The sequence below is a fragment of the Leucopleurus acutus genome (assembly GCF_964270905.1).
Source record: "Leucopleurus acutus genome assembly, chromosome: 16".
Taxonomy (NCBI): domain Eukaryota; kingdom Metazoa; phylum Chordata; class Mammalia; order Artiodactyla; family Delphinidae; genus Leucopleurus; species Leucopleurus acutus.
The window spans coordinates 53461196-53484386 of record NC_139158.1 but is presented as its reverse complement, the minus strand read 5'-3'; positions in this window follow the sequence as shown (position 1 = coordinate 53484386).

Here is a 23191-nt window from a genome sequence, read left to right as displayed (position 1 = left end):
ATAAAGAAGAATCATATGATTATATCAATTGCTAAGTAAAAATAATTTGAAAAAATTCAACAACCATTCATGATAAAAATTATCAGAAAATATAACAATAGAGGGGAATCCTCTATTTGGGAAAAAGTCAAGGGTATCTGCTTTCATGACTCTTATTCAACATAGTGCTGGAGGTCTTAGCCAGTGAAATAGAACAGAATCCATCAATATATTGGGTTCACTGTTAGTCTTTACTCCTGATTAGTTTTTCAATTCTATGGATTTGTTCCATTTTGAATATTTCTAATCTGTAATTTCAATGGGATTTGGAGATATTAACAAGCACTCTGAACTATCTTGAACCATCCTAATGCTTTCAGATTTCATGACAAAGAATTTATAAATTGTGCCCCAATGTCTTTATTCTGAACAACTCTAACCTCTGGACACTAAATCCAAAAACTTTTTAGTTACAGAAAAAATATGCAAAATTCAATACTCAAATTCCTGTTAGGTGTGGGAAGATTAACTTCTAAAAATCGTACCTAACTACAGCAAGTTATTTTCTTATGATTTCTGTTTTCCAGCTCATTTTAGATTGGTGCTCATCATCCTTTCCCCATTGCTCATTACCACTTGGCACCACTGAAAAATGAGAAAAAAAAATACGTTGTCATCAATGTGGCATATTCCTCATAATAGAGTAAATATTCATATAATGTCACAAAATTTCAATTTCATATAATATCTGAAGATCATATTCCTATGTTAATTTTAATGCTTTTTCCGTGAAGTAGTAATTTGGAATTTGTCAAAGTCCTCATTTTGATGAAGGAAGAGACATAATATATTCATACAAACAAGAGACCAAAACAAAGGTTTCATCTAGCAGAGAGAGTTGAAGTGGAATCCAGAGGGTCATGAGTTTCCAATGGTATTGTGTTTTCAGTTCATGATTTAGATGTGAATCTCCTGGACTAACCTAGGAGGGAAAACTTGATCAAGGGCTTCACAATTTGTTGCTGAATTAATTTGGTCTTACAAAGGATAAGACCTTCAAACAAATATTTGAGTACAAATCAATTAATTCTGAGGCGCAGTGACACATGGTTAGGAAAGTAGGGAAGTGATACAAGAAGACAGTTAGTAAAAGATGTATTATTAAGTCACCCATTGGAGTGGTGACTCAAGATTAAATCACAAGGAAACTGTCTCTCTTTTCACTAAGAAGTGAGGGAAATGGGGTGTTTATATATCAACTTTTAGTCATTGATTCTTTACTCACATGGATGTTAATTTTTTTGGCACTTTTATTCTGCCACTCACACAAGTGAAACAACATTTACAGTCCCTGAAGAGGAAAACAATTACAAAGAGATGCAGATGCTGACAGCTGGAAACCAGTGGAAGCTCACTGAAAGATCTAAGGGACACCAGCTGGTCACTGACAACGATGAAAATGTCTCTAGAGTTACCAAGTTTTATTATAAGGTTAAACCCTGTTTGAAAAATCAAAGACATACCCCAAATCCTGAACCCTAAGTACTGTTATAAATTATTTGACCTATTCCCAAACTCGTATGGACTCCTAGAATTAAAATTCTTGCTTAGGCCCTACCCTGCAAAAGCAATTACACTTTGAAAAATATTCTAAAATTCTCATTGAAGATACATGGGGCCTAAAGACTGTTTGAGAGCTGTCTACACTCACAAAGCATAGACTTGAAATATACTGTGGGTTGATTTGATCTGCTCTTTTAACAAATCAACTAAGTGCCTGTTAAATGTCAGACACTGGAGAATGCTGGGGTACAACAATTAATAAGACAAATTGACAGACACAAGTATGAACACATTATGAAGGGAAAATTTGAGGAATCGTGGAAGAAGAGTCCACTTTAGTCATATTTGCATGTAACTTTAATAAAAATATACAGGTTGAGTAAAGGTAGGACTCATTTTCATCATGCCAAAATTCTACTAATTCAAGAATTTCTTCTAAATTCAGACAGTTTTTTTAGACTTCAGAAGCCCAAACTTCTGATTCTGACTCCCAAAATCTTTGGCAATATAACCTCAGTTGACTTTTATGATGCATTTCTTGCCATTTCCTAAATTAACCATTTGTTTTTATCATGCTGGTGCACCATGGCTACCAAGCACCCATTTTACATCTGTCTCTAGAATATGCCTCCCATATTCTTTAAGTCCAATGATTCTCTTCAATTTTCAGTGTTCACCTGTGACCTCTTTCAAGCAGGACTGTCTCTCTCTCCTTCAAATGTTTCTAAAAGCATATTGTACCCCTCACATGGTATAGTATTTTGTGTGTACATGTATTATGCATGCATTTTTATACATGGCATGTATTCTTACCAAACACATGAATATACACCTACTTGGCAGAAATTAAATCCTACATTTCTTAAGAAACCTATTGTTCTTGTTACCAAATATGTGATAGACACTAAAAATTAATTATTGTTATTATTTTTATTATTTGCTAATTGACTGAAATAAAAAGAACCACTGAATAACAATCTAGAGTAGATGTCAAGGCTAGATGCCTTGTGGATGTGGATAACTCTTAAGCAGCTATTAGACCACACATCTTTTCAAGTGAGTCATTTGGAATATTTTTCAAAACATGCTCTTTGTTACAAACTATCTTGACAAAATTCCATTAAAATTGATTCAGGTTATTGGCAGAAGGAGAGTTCTTTTAAATTCTGTTTGTAGCTTAAGAAATAAGAATATTTTGCTACCTGAAGACACAAGGTTTTGCTCATCCCATTACCTAACTTTAAATATTCTGTTGAGATGCTACCCCAAAGTAAGACCTCTTTTTATTTGCTGCAATGTTCACTCTGGCTCCAGATCCCTCAGAAAGCCAAAACCTATGAAATTATCCACAATTTTTTCTTCCCCTAGGGGAAAAATAGTCCCTCATTTTACATGGAATAATAAGTTGTCTTCATTTGCAATGAACCTTTGATTGGCATCTCTGGACCACGTTGAGATCTCTGAGGCAATTTCTTCAGAAGCAGCAACTGCTTCAAGATTTCTCAGGGATTTCTGTTCCCCTCAGATTTGCTGCATAATGGCTGCTTTTTTTGGATTAGATCCCAGAGGCACTGTTTCAGTTATCAAAAGATGTGCCTCCATTAGGGAAAAAGAAATGCTCTAATTTAACTATGTATCTTCCATTGACAGTAGCTGAAGCAGAGCTTCTTTCTGCATTCAAAATGAAGTCCTCTAGTTACTCATTTCAACTTGACTTGAGGCTTTTCAAATATGTATTTTAATTTGAAACACATTTCTGAATGTTACTGGTATCTCGTTCATGTTCTGAATTCTATGAGAGGTTTTGAAACCTTAAAATTGCTGTGAAGAATTACTTCTTTGGAGGTACATATCTGAAATGCTGGCGGGGGTAAGAGGAATAGATTTTGTGGGTTCTCATCTTCAGGATTTCAAGGGAGATCCCTCTCTCAAATATCTGAAAAGTTAGAGGGTCTTTTAGCCAGAATGAAATCAACACACATGACATAAAATGGTAGTCAAAGTTTCTATAATATCCTGGTGGGCAAAATATGACATAGTTTTATTTTTTAATTCTTTATAGATATCACATTACAGAAAGGTTTTGTTATATGTCTTATGTTATGCATAATAATGGAATTTTAAATAGAATTCTTAAAGTCCTGGGCAATAGTTCTCCTGAATATGCCACCAACTTTGCAAACTCAAGTTTGAAACAGAATTAAAAATCCCCACCTCTACTCAATATTCTGTAATGATCTATACAGGAAAATAATCTAAAAAAGAGTAGTTATATGTATATGTATAACTGATTTGCTTTGCTGCATAGCAGAAACTAAAACAACATTGTAAATCAACTATACTCCAATAAATGTTTTTTAAAAATCCTTACCGCAAACACATTATTCATTACTTCTAAAAATAAAATAACATGTGTGTGTCTATATGTGTATTTAAGATGTCAACAACTTTCAATTACTCAGGCTAAGAATGTTAAAGTTATTTTTACTTCTTTATTTTCTTGGTCCTCAGTCCAATCTTGGGACCTCATAATCCCAAAATTCTAGTCTGTATTAACATGCACAAAATTTTTCTCTATTTTGTTTTCTCTGCCACTGCTATAATTTGGGCATTTGTTATCTCCTAAAAATTAATATAATAATAATATTGATTATTGTAATCAGATTGGGAAAATAATGCATATGCTTTGCATATGCTTTCTAGAACATATGGAAAACACAGAAATGAGGCTATATATATATATATATATCCTATTCATTCTCCAGAATCAAGAAACAAAACACAGACTATATTATATTTTCTTTAACTCTTATGTATGTGTATTCATATTTTTAATGACTGCACAGCAGTACATACTAAAGGTGTGTCAAAATTTATTTAATCATTCTCTTATTGCAAGAATTAGGCTGTTTTCAATTATTCCCAATTGCCGATGTTGCCCATAGACAATATTATACATAAAAATTTTTCCATATCCCTGTTTATGTCTTGTATCTAGATTCCTTGAAGTGGAATGATTTGGTAAGAGTACAAACTATTTTACTTTATTCTATTTTTATATTCTTCTCCTTTGTTTTTTTCAAAGAAAATATTCAGACATTTAGAATTTATTATGGTTTATATTTTGAGGGCTTTTTATTTTTTTTAACATCTTTACTGGAATATAATTGCTTTACAATGGTATGTTAGTTTCTGCTTTATAACAAAGTGAATCAGCTATACATACATATACATATACATATACATATACATATACATATACATATATCTCCACATATCTTACCTCTTGCATCTCCCTCCCATCCTCTCTATCCCACCCCTCTAGGTGGTCACAAATCACCAAACTGATCTCCCTGTGTTATGCGGCTGCTTCCCACTAGCTATCTATTTTACATTTGGTAGTATATATAAGTCCATGTCACTCTCTCACTTTGTCCCAGCTTTCCCTTTCCCATCCCTGTGTCCTCAAGTCCATTCTCTACATCTGCCTTTTTATTCCTGTCCTGCCCCTAGGTTCTTCAGAACCTTTTTTTTTAGATTCCATATATATGTGTTAGCATAAGGTATTTGTTTTTCTCTTTCTGACTTACTTCACCCTATATGACAGACTCTACGTCCATCCACCTCACTACAAATAACTCAATTTCATTTCTTTTTATGGCTGAGTAATATTCCATTGTATATATGTACCACATCTTCCTTATCCATTCATCTGTCGATGGACACTTAGGTTGCTTCCATGCCCTGGCTATTGTAAATAGAGCTGCAATGAACATTTTGGTACATGACTCTTTTTGAATTATGGTTTTCTCAGGGTATATGTCCAGTAGTGAGATTGCTGGGTCACATGGTAGTTCTATTTGTAGTTTTTTAAAGAACCTCCATACTGTTCTCCAAAGGAGGCAAGAATATACAATGGAGAAAAGACAGCCTCTTCAATAAGTTGTGCTGAGGAAACTGGACAGCTCTATGTAAAAGAAGGAAATTAGAACACTCCCTAACACCATACACAAAAATAAACTCAAAATGGATTAAAGACCTAAATGTAAGGCCAGACACTATCAAACTCTTAGAGGAAAACATAAGCAGAACACTCTATGACATACATCACAGCAAGATCCTTTTGACCCACCTCCTAGAGAAATGGAAATAAAAACAAAAATAAACAAATGGGACCTAATGAAACTTCAAAGCTTTTGCACAGCAAAGGAAAACATAAACAAGGTGAAAAGACAACCCTCAGAATGGAAGAAAATATTTGCAAATGAAGCAAGTGACAAAAGATTAATCTCCAAAATTTACAAGCAGCTCATGCAGCTCAATATCAAAAAAAAAAAAACCCAATCCAAAAATGGGAAAAAGACCTGAATAGACATTTCTCCAAGGAAGAAATACAAATTTTCAACAAACATATGAAAGGATGCTCATCATCACTAATCATTAGAGAAATGCAAAGTAAAACTACAATGAAGTATCACCTCACACCAGTCAGAATGACCATCATCAAAAAATCTACAAAGAATAAATGCTGGAGAGGGTGTGGAGAAAAGGGAACCCTCTTGTACTGTTGGTGGGAATGTAAATTGAGGGTGTTTTAAAAAAGCAAAGTTTTTCTTTCATTATTCATTGATTAATATATTAATTTGTGACTTGTCCTTGGTGACATTTTATGTGCTATGCATGTGTGTATTACAGGTCTTTTTTTATGAGTGTGCATTTGACTTTGTTGATCTGACTTTCCATTATTACACAAGTACATCATCATTTTATTAGCATTTACTAAAAGAAGTTTTAGTATTTGGTAGGGAAAGGTTTTTTAAAAAATGAATATTTGTTATTTTTTTTCTTATATTCTCACTTTTTTGCTCTTCCAGATTATTTTGGAATCATTACATCAAGTTTCTATATGTTAGGAACTGATTTTTTTTTTAATAGACAAAAAAAAAAGAGCAGTTTGAGAGAGTAGTTTTAGGTTCACATCAAAACTGAGCAGAAAGTATAGAGAGTTTCCATATACTTTCTGCTGACCTCATATATGCATAATCTCCCCCATTATTAGTACTCCTGCAAGAGTTGTATATTTGTTATAATTGATAAACCTACATTGATACGTTGTTATTGCCCATATTCCATAGTTTACATTACTGTTCACTCTTGGTGTTGAATACTCTATGGTTTTTGAAAAATATGTAATGATGTCAATCCACCATTATATTTTCATACAGATTATTTTTACTGCCATAAAAACTTCGTACTCTGCCTATTCATCTCTCCCTTCCCTCAATCCCTGGCAACCATTGATCTTTTTACTGTCTATAGTTTTGCCAGTTTCAGAATGTCATACCGGAATCAATTGGAATCAATTGTCTTTTTTCACTTAGTAATATGCATTTAAGTTTCCTTCATGTCTTTTCATGGCTTGATAGCTCATTTCTTTTTAGTGCTAAATAATATTCCATTGTACGGATGTAGTAGAGTTTACTTATCTATTCACCTACTGAAGGACATGGTTGCTTCCAATTTTTGGAGGCTTTATAAGTGAAGCTGCTATAAATTTCCATGTGCAAGTTTTATGGAGGTAAATTTACAACTCACTTGAATAAATAACAAGGAGCACAATTGCTAGATGATATGGTAAGACTTCCTAAAAACTTGTCAAATTGTCTCTCAAAGTGGCTGTAGCATTTTGCATTCTCACTAGAAATGAATGAGAGCTCTTGTCACCCACATCCTTGCTGGCATTTTGTGTTATTAGTTTTTTTGGTTTTTAGGTGTACAGTAATATCTTATTGTTTTTTTAATTTGCAATGCTCTAATGACATATGATGTTGATCATGTTTTCATATGTTATTTGCCATCTGTATATATTCTTTGGTGAGTTTTTCATTCATATCTTTTGTACTTTTTAAAAATTGGGTTGTTTATTTTCTTAGAGTTGAGTTTTAAAAGTTCTTTGTATATTTTGGATACAAGTCCTTTATCAGGTATATGTTTCACAAACATTGCCTACCAGTCTGTGGCATGTCTTTTCATTCTCACAATGGTATATTTTACAGAGCAAAAGGATCTTGTTGGCTTTTTTTTTTAACTTTTATGATGTCCAACTTATCAATTTTTTCTTTCATGGATCATGCTATTGGTGTTGTATCTAAAACACAACATCAAACCCAAGGTCACACAAATTTTATCCTATGTTATCTTTCAGAGGTTTTACAGTTAAGCATTTTACACTTAGGTCTAGGATCCACTTTCAGTTAATGTAAAGGTGTAAAGCCTATGTCTAGTTTATTTTTTTTCCAAGTGTGGATGTTCAGTTATTCCAGTACATTTTTTAAATAGACTATTCTTTCTCCATTGAATCACCTTTTGTCAAACGTCAAATGTTAATTGACTGTATTAGTGGAGTCTATTTCTGTAGTCTGTATTCTGTTCCATTTATCTTCTTGTGTCTTCTTTGACCAGCACCACTGTTATTATTATATCTTTATAGTACGTCTTTTTTTTTTTTTTTTTTTTGCGGTACATGGGCCTCTCAATGTTGTGGCCTCTCCCGTTGTGGAGCTCAGGCTCTGGATGCGCAGGCTCAGCAGCCATGACTCACGGACACAGCCACTCTGCAGCATGTGGGATCTTCCCGGACCGGGGCACGAACCCATGTCCCCTGCATCGGCAGGTGACTCTCAACCACTGCACCACCAGGGAAGCCCTATAGTAAGTCTTTAAGCTGGGTACTGACAGTCCTCTGACTTTGATCTTTGTCATTATTTTGTTTGCTATTCTAGGCCTTTTACCTTCCAGTAAACCTTAGAATAAGTCTGTCATCTGAAATAGAATATATATATATATAACTGAATCACTTCACTGTACACCTGAAATAAACACAACATTGTAAATCAACTATACTTCAATTTAAAAAACACAAACAAACAAAAAAGCACACACAGTGGACTTGGGGGGAAAAAGAATAAGTTTGTCAATATTCACAAAGTAATTTCTGAGATTTTTTTTTTTAATTTCTGAGATTTTGATTGAGATTATATTAAATCCTTAGATCAAGTTGGGAAGAACTGACATGTTAGATAGATAGAGAGACAAATACTTTCCTAATCTACTTTAATAAGTTAAACAGTTAGTATGCTAATCTCATCCAGAACACCTTCAGAAATAATTTTTAATCTGGGCTCCCCAGGTCCAGTCCAGTTGACACATGAAATTAATCATCATAGATATAAAGGTACCAGTTTCTCCTCAGTAAGTATTATGTTAGTGGTAGGCTTTTTATCAAGGTGCAGGGGTTCCTTCCTATTCCTGGTTTGTTAAGAGCTTTATTATGAATATGTGTTGGATTTTGTCAAATGCTTTTTATATATCTATTGATATGATTATAGATTGTCCTTCTTTACCTTGCAGATGCAGTGGATTATATTAATCTTCTAATGTTGAACCAGTCTTGCATAACTGAGATAAATCTCACTTGGTTATGGCATATAATTATTTTTTATCCATTGTTGGATTCAATTTGCCAATATTTGTTGATAATTTTTATGTCTATGTTCATGGTAGATATTAGTATATTTTTCTTTGCTTATAATGTCTTTATCTGGTATTAGGTCAATGCTGGCCTCATAGTATGAGTTAGGAAGTATTCATTCTTTTATTTTCTGGAAGAGACTGTAGAACATTGGTATAATTTCTTACTTGAATGTCTGGTAGAATTCACCAGTGAGCTCATCTGGGCCTGGTGCTTTCTGTTTTGGAAGGTTATTAATTATTGATTGAAATTTTAAAATAGAACTAGATCTATTCAGATTATCATTTTGTGTGAGTTTTGGCAGATTGTGTTTTTCAAAGAATTGGTGCATTTTGTCTAGGTTATCAAATTTGTGAGCATAAGGGTGTTCATAGTATTTCTTTATTATTCTTTTTATATCTGTGGGATCAGTAGTGATGGCCCCTCTTTCATTTCAGATATTAGAAAATTTTGTCTTTTCTATTTTTTTCTTGGTTAGCCTGGCTAACAGTTTTTTACTTTTATTTATCTTTTCAAATAATAAGTCTTTGATTTTGTTAATTTTCTTATTTTCAATTTAATTTACAATTTTTTTTTGTTTTCTTCTTGCTTTATATTGCTTTTCTTTCTTTCTTTCTTTCTTTCTTTTAGTTTCTTAAACTGGAAACTTAGATTATTGATTTCAGATCTTTCTTTTCTAATAAATTTACTCAATATTATAAAATTTCCTCTTAGCAATGCTTTCACTGTATTCCCAAATTTGATCTGTTGCATTTTCATTTTTACTTAGTTAAAAACATTTTTTGGTTTTCCTGAGACTTTTTCTTTCACCTATGTGTTATTTGGAAGTGTGTTATGTAATCTCTAGGTACCGTAGGATTTTCTAGCTATCTTTCTCTCATCGACTTCTAGTTTATTTCCGCTGTGGTCTGAAAGCATACTTTATTTGATATCTATTCTTTTAAATTTCTTGAGGTGTGTCTTATGGCCCAGAATGTGGTCTACCTTAGAGAATGTTCTATGTGAGCTTGAGAAGAATCTGATGTATATCATGCTGTTGGCACACGAAATATTCTATAAATGCCTATTAGATATACACACAGACATATGTAGTAGAAGACAATAGAAGATATAATATGCCAATAAATAGTAGTTTATAATCTGTTACAATATACAGAAGCTGATAATGAAGACTATAATATACCATTAAAAGTAATTTAGGGCAAGAAGGAAGATTTATGGATCTCATCATCTATTTGAGGACAGTACTAAGAAATAAGGCAATTATATTTCAATGTGAAAAATATTTTGATAGATGTATTATGAAAACACAAAGAATATAAACTTTATAGACCTAATGACAATCAAAATAAGACTTAAAATATAAATAGTCAATAGCCAAGAAAGGAGGTTCCGAAGAGTGTTTCAGTCTAAGAAAAGAGAATCTGGGAAGGGTCTAAAGCAATAACAAACATCATAAATTTAAGAAGTTGAAAGGAGATTCCTGGTGTGGTAATGGATAGAGACAAACCTGGAGAAAAGATCTGGAACTGAGTTATTCTAGGTGTAATGAGAAGATATTTATGGGCTTTAAGTGTGAGAGTGACATGTTCAGTGTTTAAAGTCAACAGGATTCTGGCTATTGATGAAAAAGTGGATTAAAGGTGAGGATAGACTGAAGTCAAACAAACTAAACAATTGCTTCAATAGTTCAAGTAAAATATGGTGGAAATCTGGACAAGAATAATGGCAGCAGTGAAACTAGACCTCTTAGTTGAGATTCTATTGTTTTGAAACATTTCTTTACGTCCTTTGTGGCAGTTTATATTTTCCACAGATGGCTGCGGCCATATGTCCCATGCTTCATGTTCTTCCACAATGGAGTCTTCTTCCCTCATCAAGAGGCAAAGTCTCTTTTCCCTCCAGCTGACTCAGTGATGGATTTACTGATTTACTTGATCAACAGAATATGACAGAACTGGCTTCATGGTCTTCAAGATTAGGTCATAAGAATGTTTGTGGCTTCTGCCTGAGTCTTTTGGAATGCTTGTCCTTAACACATTCCCTCTCAGAGCCCACACCTTACTGTCAGAATCCAAATCCCCATGGACATGTCTCATTGACACCCTCCGTGAGAGTCTCAGCTGAAATCCTGAGTGACAGTTGGCAACAACTGCCAGCCATCCTAACTGCTTTGTCCAGTTGAGCCTTCAGATGAATGCAGTCCCTGCTGACACCTGATTAGACTACATGAGAGACCCTGTGATAGAACTGCCCAGGTGAACTCAGGTAACCACAGAAATTTAAAAGATAAAAATCAATTATTATTTTGTCACCAAGACCTGAGATGTTGTATTCCACAGCAACAAAAAGTGCCTTCAACACTTGCCATAAGCAGGTCCTACCCTTCCTATCCAAATGTATTTCCCACACCTCCTTGCCCTACCTCCTTAATCTGTTGCTGATCAACTAAAATTGACTTCATTTGGTCAAATGATTCTTCTCCTTGAAGTTTCAATAGCAAAACACCAAAGTCTGTGGATCTTCCAAGGAAATATTTTTTTCTGCCCACTAGAGAGTAGAAAAAGAAATTACTTCTGAGAAAACAATATTAAAAGGAGTGAATTTACTAATTATGTGCTCCTGTTGTACATCTTTTATTCTCAGAGTGAGGTATTTGATTATTTTATCTTGAATTTCTTGCTCATTTTCAGGCAAGAGTCAGCTAAATTAGAGACACAAAGATAAGTAAAGACACTCTCACCAGGGATAAACCAAATTAAAATAAAAACAATATCTTTGAAGCTTAATATTCTACACGTGTAGGTCAGTATCTTTATTTACTTAATTTTCCATTTAATATTCCAATTTGAGAGAAATGCTGAACTGTGTCCAATATGTATTACATATTCTTCATCTAATTATAATTTGGTATCTAACATTATTGTTGAAATTCAATGTTACGGGATTTTTTTTTTTTTTGGTTAAATTAAAAACACAGAAACTGATGTTCTGAAGATGAGAGTATGTTACAAAATGAAAGCCAAACTTGCAAAATTAATTGTGTTCATGCACACAGTAATTATCCCACACTGTTTATTCTCATGCATTCCTACTGTCTAGTCAGAGCTTAAAACTTTCTTGTCTTCTAAAAAATTGGAATTAGATGAGAATAGAAGATTAAAATACAGGCATACCTGGCTTTATTGTGCTTTGCCTTATTGCACTTCACAAACAAACATGTTTTCTTTCTTACAAACTGAAGTTTTGTGGCTACTCTGCATGAAGCAAGTCGATCAGCATCACTTTTCCAATAGCATTTGCTCACTTCTGTCCTCTGTGTTACATTTTGGTAATTCTCACAATATTTCAAACTTTTTCATTATTATTATATTCGTTATGATGATCTGTGATCAGTGATCTTTGATGTTACTATTATAATGGTTTGGGGGAACCACAAACTGTGACCATATAAGATGGAGAACATAATCAATAAATGTGTATGTTCTGACTGTTCCACTAACCTTTCTGCTGTCTCTCTCCCTCTCCTCAGGCATCCTTATTTGCTGAGATAAAACAATATTGAAATTAAGCCAATTAATAACCCTACAATGGCCTCTAAGTATTCAAGTGAAAGGAAGATTTTCACATCTTTCACTTAAAATCATAAATCAGATGGAGAATAACAAATGTTGTATGATTTTACTCCTGTGAAGTATCAAAAACAAGCAAACAAACAAAAATAAAATAAATGAACAAACTAAACAAAAGCAAATATAAGTCCAGAGAACAGAGTGGTGGTTACCATAGGGGAAGGGGCAGGGGGGAGGGCAAAATGGGCAAAGGAGATCAACTATATTTTGCCAGATGGAAATTTTTGGTGTGAACATTCTGTACTGTATACAGAAGTAGAAATATAATGGTGTACATATTAAACATATAATGTCATAAACCAATGTTATCTCAATAAAAAATAAATCTAAAATTTTTAAAATGCATTTGAAAAAAGCTAGAAATGATTAACCTGTGAGGAAGGCATGTTGAAAGCTGAGATATGCCAAAAATTAGACCTCTTGTGCCAAACAGTTAGCCAACTTGTGAATGCAAAGGAAAAGTTCTTGAAGGAAATTAAAAGTGATACTCTAGTGAACACACAAATGATAAGAAAGTTAAATGTCTTTATGGCTGACATAGAGAAAGCTTTAGTGGCCTGGATATAAGATCAAATAAGCCACAACATTTCCTTATGCCAAAACCTAATCCAGAGGAAAGCCCTAACTCTCTTCAATTCTATGAAGGCTGAAAGCAGTGAGAAAGCTTCAGAAGAAAAGTCTGAAGCTAGCAGAAATTGGTTCATGAGGTTTAAGAAAAGAAGCTGTCTTCATAACATAAAAGTGCAAGGTGAAGCTGCAAGGGCTTATGTAGAACCTGAAGCAAGTTGTCTAGAAAATCTAGCTAAGATAATTAATGAAGGTGGTTACACAACAGATTGTCAGTGTAGACAAAACAGCCTTCTATGGGAAGAAGATGCCATCTAAGATATTCATAGCTAGAGAGAAGAAGTCAATGTCTGGTTTCAAATCTTCAGAAGACAGACTGACTCTCTTGTTAGGGACTACTGCAACTGGTGACTTCAAGTTGAAGCTAATGCTCATTTACCATTCTGAAAATCATAGTGCCCTTAAGAATGATGATAAATCTAATCTTCTTTTGCTCTATACCTGGGACAACAAATGATAGCACGTTTGTTTACAACATATTTGACTGGATATTTTAAGTCCATTGTTAAGAACTACTGCTCAGAAAAAAAAAAGATTCTTCTCAAAATATTACTATTCATTGACAATGGAGATACACAATGGCATTCATGTTGTTTTCATGCTTGCTAACACAACATCCATTCTGGAGCCCATGGATCAGGAGTAATTTCAACCTTCAAGGCTTATTATTTAAGAAATACATTTTATAAGGCTATAGCTGCCATAGATAGTGATTCCTCTGATGGGTCCAGGCAAAGTCAATTGTAAACCTTCTGGAAAGGATTCACCAATCTAGATGTCATTAAGAACATTCAGGATTCATGGGAAGAGATCAAAATATCAACATTAGCAGGAATTTGGAAGAAGTTGATTCCAACCCTCACTGATGACTTTGAGGGGTTTGAGACTTGAGTGGAGGAAGTCACTGCAGATGTGGAAAATGCAAAAGAAATAGAATTAGAAATGGAGCCTGAAGATGTGACTGAGTTGGTGTAATCTCATGATAAAATTTGAATGGATGAGAAGTTACTTCTTATAAGCTCATCTATAGATGAGCAAAGAACATGATTTTTTGAGAAGAAACCTAATCCTGATGAAGATGCTGTGAAGACTGTTGAAATGGCAACAAAGATTTTGGAATATTCCATAAACTTAGTTGATAAAGCAGTGGCAGGGTTTGAGAGGACTGATTCCAATTTTGAAAGAAGTTCTACTATGGGTAAAATGCTATCAAACAACATTGCATACAGAAAGAAATTTTTCATGAAAGGAAGTCAACAATGGAGCAAACTTCACTGTTGGCTTATTTTAAGAAGCTGCTACAGCCATTTCAACCTTCAGCACACACTACTTTGATCAGTCAGCAGCCATTAACAATGAGGCAAGACCATCCACTAGCAAAAGATTAACAACTTGCTGAAAACTCAGGTCATGGTTAGCATTTTTTAGCAATAAAATATTTTAATGTATATACATTTTTTTTAGACATAATGTTATTGCACACTTAGACTACAGTATAGTATAAACATAACTTATGTGCACTGGGAAACCAAAAAATTTCTGTGACTTGCTTTATTGCAATTATTAGCATATTATCACTATGCTTGAAAAACATCTGGTCTAGGATGGGAGAGAGACATACTAGCAATAATTTACTATAGCAAAGAGAAATACTAAGTTAAGCTCAAAGGTTAAGGGGAACATAGAGAAAATAATCAGCTCTACGTTGGGAAGAGATGGGGGATGGGTGGAGCATAAGCTACTTTTTATGAAGCATAGCAAAGGAAGAAAAGGCATTCCAGGGAAGGGAGCTACCCAGGCAAAGGCAAGGTGTTGTGAATGTGAATATGGTGTTAGAACAAATCTGAGAAGTAAGGTTCACCTGGAACTTGAATTGTGTGGAGTCGTGGGAACTGTCAGAGATGAATTTTTAAGGTAGGTTTGAGGCAGATTATAGGACACTGTTTCACATGCAATGGAGTTTGAGTTCTATCCTGTCCTTTACTATAGATAATAAGGATCCAAAAAGCACTTCCCTAGGACAAAAGTGGCATAATCTGATTGTTGTTTTACGATCACAATTCTAGCACTATTAAGGGAGCAGAGATCAGTACCAGAAGTACATGTGAGTGAACAGTATACTGAGTTCTTTTCCAGCTCCAGTCATTCTCAATTCCCTAGATGATGATTTCATACCTTCTTTTTTCTCTTCTAATTTCTAAAACTGATCTACACTCTTAGGTGGTATTTTTTCTTGTTACTGAACAGAGAAAATACACATTTTGAATCAAACTTCCCCAAGACCTATTTCCTCCCTGCACGTGCACTCATACTTTCTGCCTTCTCTTCCATTTCCATGGACACACTATCCACACTCCTGACAAAGTCCAAGCCTTCTGCTCATGCACTAGATTCCATCTTCTCTGCCTCAAACTAATGCTTCTTTCTCTCTCCTTTAAGCATAAATTATTCTCTCTACTAGATTTTTTTCCATCAATACAAAATGCTGTCATTTCTCCCATTTTAAGATACAAACATCCTTTGAGCGCACATCCTCATTTCTCTTCTCCTTACAACAAAGTTTCTCAAAAGAAATGTCTCCAATTTCTCTCCATTCTTTTATGAATTCATTCAGTCAGATTTTCTACCATTTCACTTAAACAAAACTCTCTTAGCTACATCATTTCTTACCTTCAGCCTACCCTCATTTTAGTTTTCATCATCATATCAGTTGATTGTTCACTGATACTTGAGTCACTCTTTTAACATGAATTCCAAGACTCCACCCTCTCCTAAGTGTCACGCAGTGGCAGATCCTTCTTAGTCTCATTATTAGGTTTTCTTCATCTGCCTCGTCTTTGAAATTTGTAATCCTTTGTGATTCAGTCCTTGAACATTTCTCTTTTTTATTTATAATCACTCTCTTGGTGTTATCATTCAGTCTCATGGCAATAAATATTATCTATATACCAACGACACCCAAGTTCCTATCTCTCCAGGACAACCAAACCATAAATCCAACAACCTACTCAAAAGCTCCATCTAGATATCTAACAAAAATCTCAAACTGAATGGTTTTGATCTTGATCTTTCCCTCAATACCCACTCTAGTCATAGTCTTCCCCATCTCACTTAACGGTAACTCTATCCAGTTTCTCAGGCCCCAAACCAAACCAAAAACTCTTAATAACCTAAATTTCTCATTTACTCTCATATGCCACATCTAATTCAACTTCAAATATTGACTTTACCTTCAAAATACACACATAACCTGACTACTATCATCATCTCCACTGCTAACACATTGGTGATATTTACCATCTATTGGTCCAATTCACTCCCATCTCATGCTGGAATTATTGCAGTTTTCTAACTGCCCTCCTTGCTTCAGGTCTTGACTCCCTAAGTGCTATTTTCAAAAGAGCATACCAGAGTTTTACAGCTGAAGTGTAGTCAGATCACATCTTCTGCTTAAAAATCTCCAAAGTCATATTCTCTCATTTCATTCAGTTCTTAGAATGACCAGCAATGCCCTACATGTTGAGGTTTCCCTGTAACCTATTGTACCTCAGGCCTCATATTCTATTAGGTTCTTCCTTATAAATCTGTTCATCCTCCACTAGATATTTACCTGTTCTTCCAGGTGTGTTTTTTCCTCATTTGATGTTTCTTCTACCTTGAAGTCTGCTTCTGCAGGTACATACAAGGGTCAGTTCCTCACCTTGTTTAGAACTTTAATCTAAGATCACAGACTCTAAGAAACCGTTTTGGGTAATTTATTATAAAATTGCAACTCTTACCTGCTGACGCTTTTTCAACCCTTTCATGTTAATAAGACTAATAACCAGCCAATATTCTACTTATATTACTTATTTTATAGCATTTATTGTTAGTCTACACACCCTTCCCCATAACTGCAAAGTAAACTCCATGAAGGCAGTAATTTTTATCTGTTTTAATTATTGCTTTGTTTCCAATCTTTGAATGGGTTAGAAAAATAGTGGGAATCTAATAAATATCTCCTTAATGAATGAATAAATGTGCAATTGCAAAAATTATATAAACAAATACAAATGACAGACAGAAAAAATATATAAATGATGGGGAAGAGATTATTCTCACTATTATTGAAGAGATTCTGCAAATCTCTAAGGCAAAGACCAATATACAAATAGGAAATAAACACATGTAGTCTGAAAATGGAAGAAAATTAAATTATCCATAATTAAACATACAAAGTCAAACAATAATTACACAAAATATTTACATTGTCAAGATTCAAAAGAAATGCATACATAAAGTAGTCAAAACTAAGGATTGAGCAGTATCTTTAACTGAGAGGAGAAATATAAATAGTAGTTTAAAGTAGGGATATATGGAAATATGCATAAAAATCTTTAAAAGGAATATGCCATTCAATGCAGAAAACTTCTTCTTAAAATTAATTTTTTATTCATTCATTAAGACGCAATGTGGGCAGAATGGAGAGCAAAAACAAGAAGTTCCCTTCCCCTACAAGTTTAATGTTTGAGTGGTCAGAGAGTTAATCATTTGTCATAGAAAATAATGTAAAATTATATCTGGAAAATAGAAAAGAGAACTACATTGATACATGGTACTATGAGTCTATAATTAGGGGTTTGATCTACCTTAGATGTCAGGAAAGACTTTCAAAAAGAAATTATTTTAAACTTCATATCATGTGATAGATAGCCTTAGAAGTCCAAGCAAGAGATGGCAGTGACTAGATCTACTTTTTTGATAACCTATTAAGTGTCAGGCACTATGTCAAGCACCAGGGCTAAAATGATAAATAAGACAGTTAAGGTCTTGACCCTAATGGTTTCCACAACTATTTTGGAGTGATTTTTGTTTGGGTAGGAGATGACTATTGAGATGAAGACCAGTGTGTAGATTTGAAATATATTTTGAAGCATCATACAATGAGCTTAACAATGGATTCAATGGTGCAAGTAAAGAAAAAGTAGGAATCCTAGATAACTTTATGATTTCAACTTACAACTAGGTGAATGGTAGGCAATTTACTGAATAGGAAGACAGGTGTTAGTGGAAGAAGGAATATCAAAGGTTCATTTTTAGATATGTCAATTTTGTACTGTCTCTGAGACACTTAATACAAGTTGACAAATACTCATTTATCTAAGAGTATAAAGCTAAGAAGTAAAAACTAGGCTGGTTTTATAAATCTGGTCTATGCTAGCATAGAGACAGTGTTTGAAACCATAACACTAAGAAAACCTAAGGAAAATATAAAGACAGAAAAGTGAAGGGAAATTTTGAGAAGCAAAGAGAAGCAAAACAAAGACAAGAATAATGAGCATGAGAGACAGTGAGAGAAGAAAAAGTGTAAAGAAGAAAAGGAGAACAGAAGAGAAAATTAGAGAGTAAGTGTTTAAGGCCCAGGAGGAATTAATACATTTGGAGTTTGGCCAGCAGAAATAGTCAGTAAAGGAAAGAGAGAAAATTAGTAGCCAGAAAAGAGATGGAGTAATGAGATCCAAAGTCCTATTGCCAGAGTCGATCTTAAATGGAGAAATGGAAGAACTTGGGAGGAAGGGGGACAAAGGCAACTTATTTATTTTCAGAGAAGCAAAGGAAGATAGGCCAGGTGTGCCTGTGTGCCTGTGTGTGTGTGTGTGTGTGTGTGTGTGTGTGTAATATTTTGCTTGGCAGTGGAAATCACTTTGAGAGAATTACCTTCTAACAGCTATTGCATTCTCTATAAATTGTAGGATTAGTCATCTCCTGAGAGTCTGGGGAGACATGAAAAAGATTTGGTGGGCCAAGGAGGTGAGGTTTTAAAGTAATCAATGTGTAGAGTGGAGAAATTTTGCCAAACAGAAAAACTTAAGAGTCTATGTGATGTAATTGATCATGAATATTTTGTGAGGCAATTTTCCTGTAGTGATTTTTTTCACTAGCACATTTCATCTACAATCAAGAAGGAACAGAAATAAGATAATATTTGGGTAAAGCATGATGGATTTCCGGCACTTGAGTGTGATAAAGAATACAGAGGTCCATAAATGCAAGACCAGACACTATAAAACTCTTAGAGGAAAACACAGGAAGAACACTCTTTGACATAAATCACAGCAAGATCTTTTTTGATCCACCTCCTAGAGTAATGGAAATAAAAACAAAAATAAACAAATGGGACCTAATGAAACTTAAAAGCTTTTGCACAGCAAATGAAACCATAAACAAGACAAAAAGACAACCTTCAGAATGTGAGAAATATTTGCAAATGAATCAATGGACAAAGGATTAATCTCCAAAATATATAAACAGCACATGCAGCTCAATAGTAAAGAAACAAACAACCCAATCCAAAAATGGGCAGAAGACCTAAATAGACATTTCTCCAAAGAAGGCATACAGATGGTCAAGAAGCACATGGAAAGCTGCTCAACATCACTAATTATTAGAGAAATGCAAATCAAAACTACAATGAGGTATCACCTCACACCAGTTAAAATGACCATCATCAGAAAATCTACAAACAACAAATGCTGGAGAGGGTGCGCAGAAAAAGGAACCCTCTTGCACTGTTGGTGGGAGTGTAAATTGATACAGCCACTGTGGAGAACAGTATGGACGTTCCTTAAAAAACTGAAAGTAGAATTACCATATGATCCAGCAATCCCACTACTGGGCATATACCCTGAGAAAACCATAATTCAAAAAGACACATGCACCCCAGTGTTCATTGCAGCACTATTTACAATAGCCAGGTCACGGAAGCAACCTAAATGCCCATCAACAGACGAATGGATAAAGAAGTGGTACATATATATACAATGGAATATTACTCAGCCATAAAAAGGAACGAAATTGAGTCATTTGTTGAGACATGGATGTATCTAGAGACTGTCATACAGAGTGATGTATGTCAGAAAGAGAAAAACAAATATCGTATATTAATGCATGTATGTGGAACCTAGAAAAATGGTACAGATGAACCAGTTTTCAGGGCAGAAGTTGAGACACAGATGTAGAGAACAAACGTATGGACATCAATAGGGGAAAACCGCGGGGGTGTGGGGATGGTGGTGTGCTGAATTGGGTGATTGGGATTGACATGTATACACTGATGTGTATAAAATTGATGACTAATAAGAACCTGCTGTATAAAAAAATAAATAAAATAAAATTCAAACATTAAATTAATTAATTAATTAATTTTTAAAAAGAATACAGAATGATTTACTTTGTTGGCAAGAATTACATTGAATTATGGACTACGTGCACAGAGGATTATTTAATCAGCTTTGTAAATAAAATAAAAGACTAAAATCTGCAGAAATATTCATCAACAAGGAATTGATTATTTAGATACACAGTACAAAAGATTATTACACAGCAATATGTAATGGTGATAATCTCTTTATTTATTGATGTGAAAAGATGTCCAAGATATATGGTTAAGCAGGAAATGCAGGTTAAAAAGTACATATGGAAAACTATTTTATTTTATTTAAGAACAATTCTTTGATATCAAGTGTTGGTAAAGAGAGAGAGCAGCTAGGACTCTCATATATTGCCAGTGAAAAAGTAAATTATTATAGTCATTTGAAAATCTTTGCCAGTGTTTGTTAAAAACAAACAAACAAAAACCTTAATAGATGCATACCGCTAAGAACTAATGAGAAATTTTGTTCCTAGGTATAAACTAAACAGAAACATGTCTGTAAGTTCCCCCTAAGGCATGACCTAGAACTTCATAGTCCCAAACTTGAAACAATCAAATGGCAAAATGGTTAAATAAAACGTGCTCCATATATATTATGTTATATACATCAATGAGAATAAGCAAATTATAACGACAAGTTATAATATGAATATATCTTAGAAACAAATGTACAAATTAAGCCAACATGAAAGAGTATATAAATAAAATACAGAAACAGGAAAAACTTATCAATGATGTGAAGAGATGGGGAAGTTTACTCTTGGTAGAGATGGGTGTTGATGAGAGAATTTCTGGGGTTTCAAAAATGTTCTGACTCTAGAATAATTATTTGTTCACTTTCTCTATGATATTATGCTTAAATAATAATTACTCAAAGATAATCATTATGTATGGAAAAAGCATCTGCAAAGAAATATATCAACATGTTAATAGTTGATCTATAAATTTATTGAAAATTTCTATCTTTTTTATAATTTTGTTTCATGTTGATTTTATATTAAAATATATTACTTTTGGGCTTCCCTGGTGGCACAGTGGTTGAGAGTCTGCCTGCTAATGCAGGGGAAAGGGTTCGAGCCCTGGTCTGGGAGGATCCCACATGCCACGGAGCAACTAGGCCTGTGAGCCACAACTACTGAGCCTGCGCATCTGGAGCCTGTGCTCCACAACAAGAGAGGCCGCAATAGTGAGAGGCCCGCGCACTGCGATGAAGAGTGGCCCCCGCTTGCCACAACTAGAGAAAGCCCTCGCACAGAAACAAAGACCCAACACAACAAAAATAAATAAATTAATTAATAAACCCCTATCCCCAACATCTTCTTTAAAAAGTATATTACTTTTATATACAGAAAAACAATGAAGCTTTTTGCTTTTTTTTTTTTTAAGTGCTAAATTTGGTTTGAAGAATAACCACTCTAAAATTATATAATTTACTTTTCATCTTCGGAGAAAAATAATTTACCTCTTCAAACACTTCTGAAAAAAATACTTTCAATTCTTCTTATTAAGAATATTTTTTAAAAGTTAATGTCAATTCTTATTATTTCAGTCAGTCATCAGCATTTAACCTTAATAATTTAATTTCTAATATATTTAAAATTTAGCCTAATACTAACACAAACTGCCCATTACTGGCATATTCTCAAATAGGGCAGGGATCATCTATTAAAACTGAGCTGGGGGGGCCCTTGAAGATGGCGGAAGAGTAAGACACGGAGATCAACTTCCTCCCCACAGATACACCAGAAATAATCTACACCTGGAACAACTCCTACAGAACACCTACTGAAGGCTGGCAGAAGACCTCAGACCTCCCAAAAGGCAAGAAACTCCCCACGTACCTGGGTAGGGCAAAAGAAAAAAAGAAAAAACAGAGACAAAAGAATAGGGACGGCACCTGCACCAGTGGGAGGGAGCTGTGAAGGAGGAAGAGTTTCCACACTAGGAAGCCCTTTCGCGGGCGGAGACTGCGGGAGGCGGAGCGGGAGCTTCGAAGCCGCGGAGGAGTGCACAGCAACGGGTGCGGAGGGCAAAGCGGGAATATTCAAGCACAGAGGATCGGTGCCGACTGGCACTCACCAGCCCGAGAGGCTTGTCCGCTCACCTGCCGGGGAGGGCGGGGCTGCGAGCTGAGGCTCGGTTTTGGTTTCGGACGGAGCACAGGGTGAGGACTGGGGTTGGCGGCTTGAACATAGCCTGAAGGGGTTAGTGCACCACGGCTAGCTGGGAGGGAGTCCGGGGAAAAGCGCGGACCCCAGAGACGGGCGCGAGCCGCGGCTAAAAGCACAGACCCCAGAGACGGGTGGGAGACACTAAGGCTGCTGCTGCAGCCACCAAGGGGCCTGTGGGCGAGCACAGGTCACTCTCCACACCCCTCTACTGCAGAGTCTGTGCAGCCCACCACTGCCAGGTTCCCGGGATCCAGGGACAACTTCCCCGGGAGAACGCATGGCGGGCCTCAGGCTGGTGCAATGTCACGGTGGCCTCTGCCGCCGCAGGCCCGCCCCGCACACAATGCCCCTCCCTCCTCCACCAGCCTGAGTGCGCCAGAGCCCCCGAATCAGCAGCTCCTTTAACCCCGTCCTGTATGAGCAAAAAACAGACGCCCTCCAGCGACCTACACGCAGAGGCAGGGCCAAATCCAAAGCTGAGCCCCTGTGAGCTGTG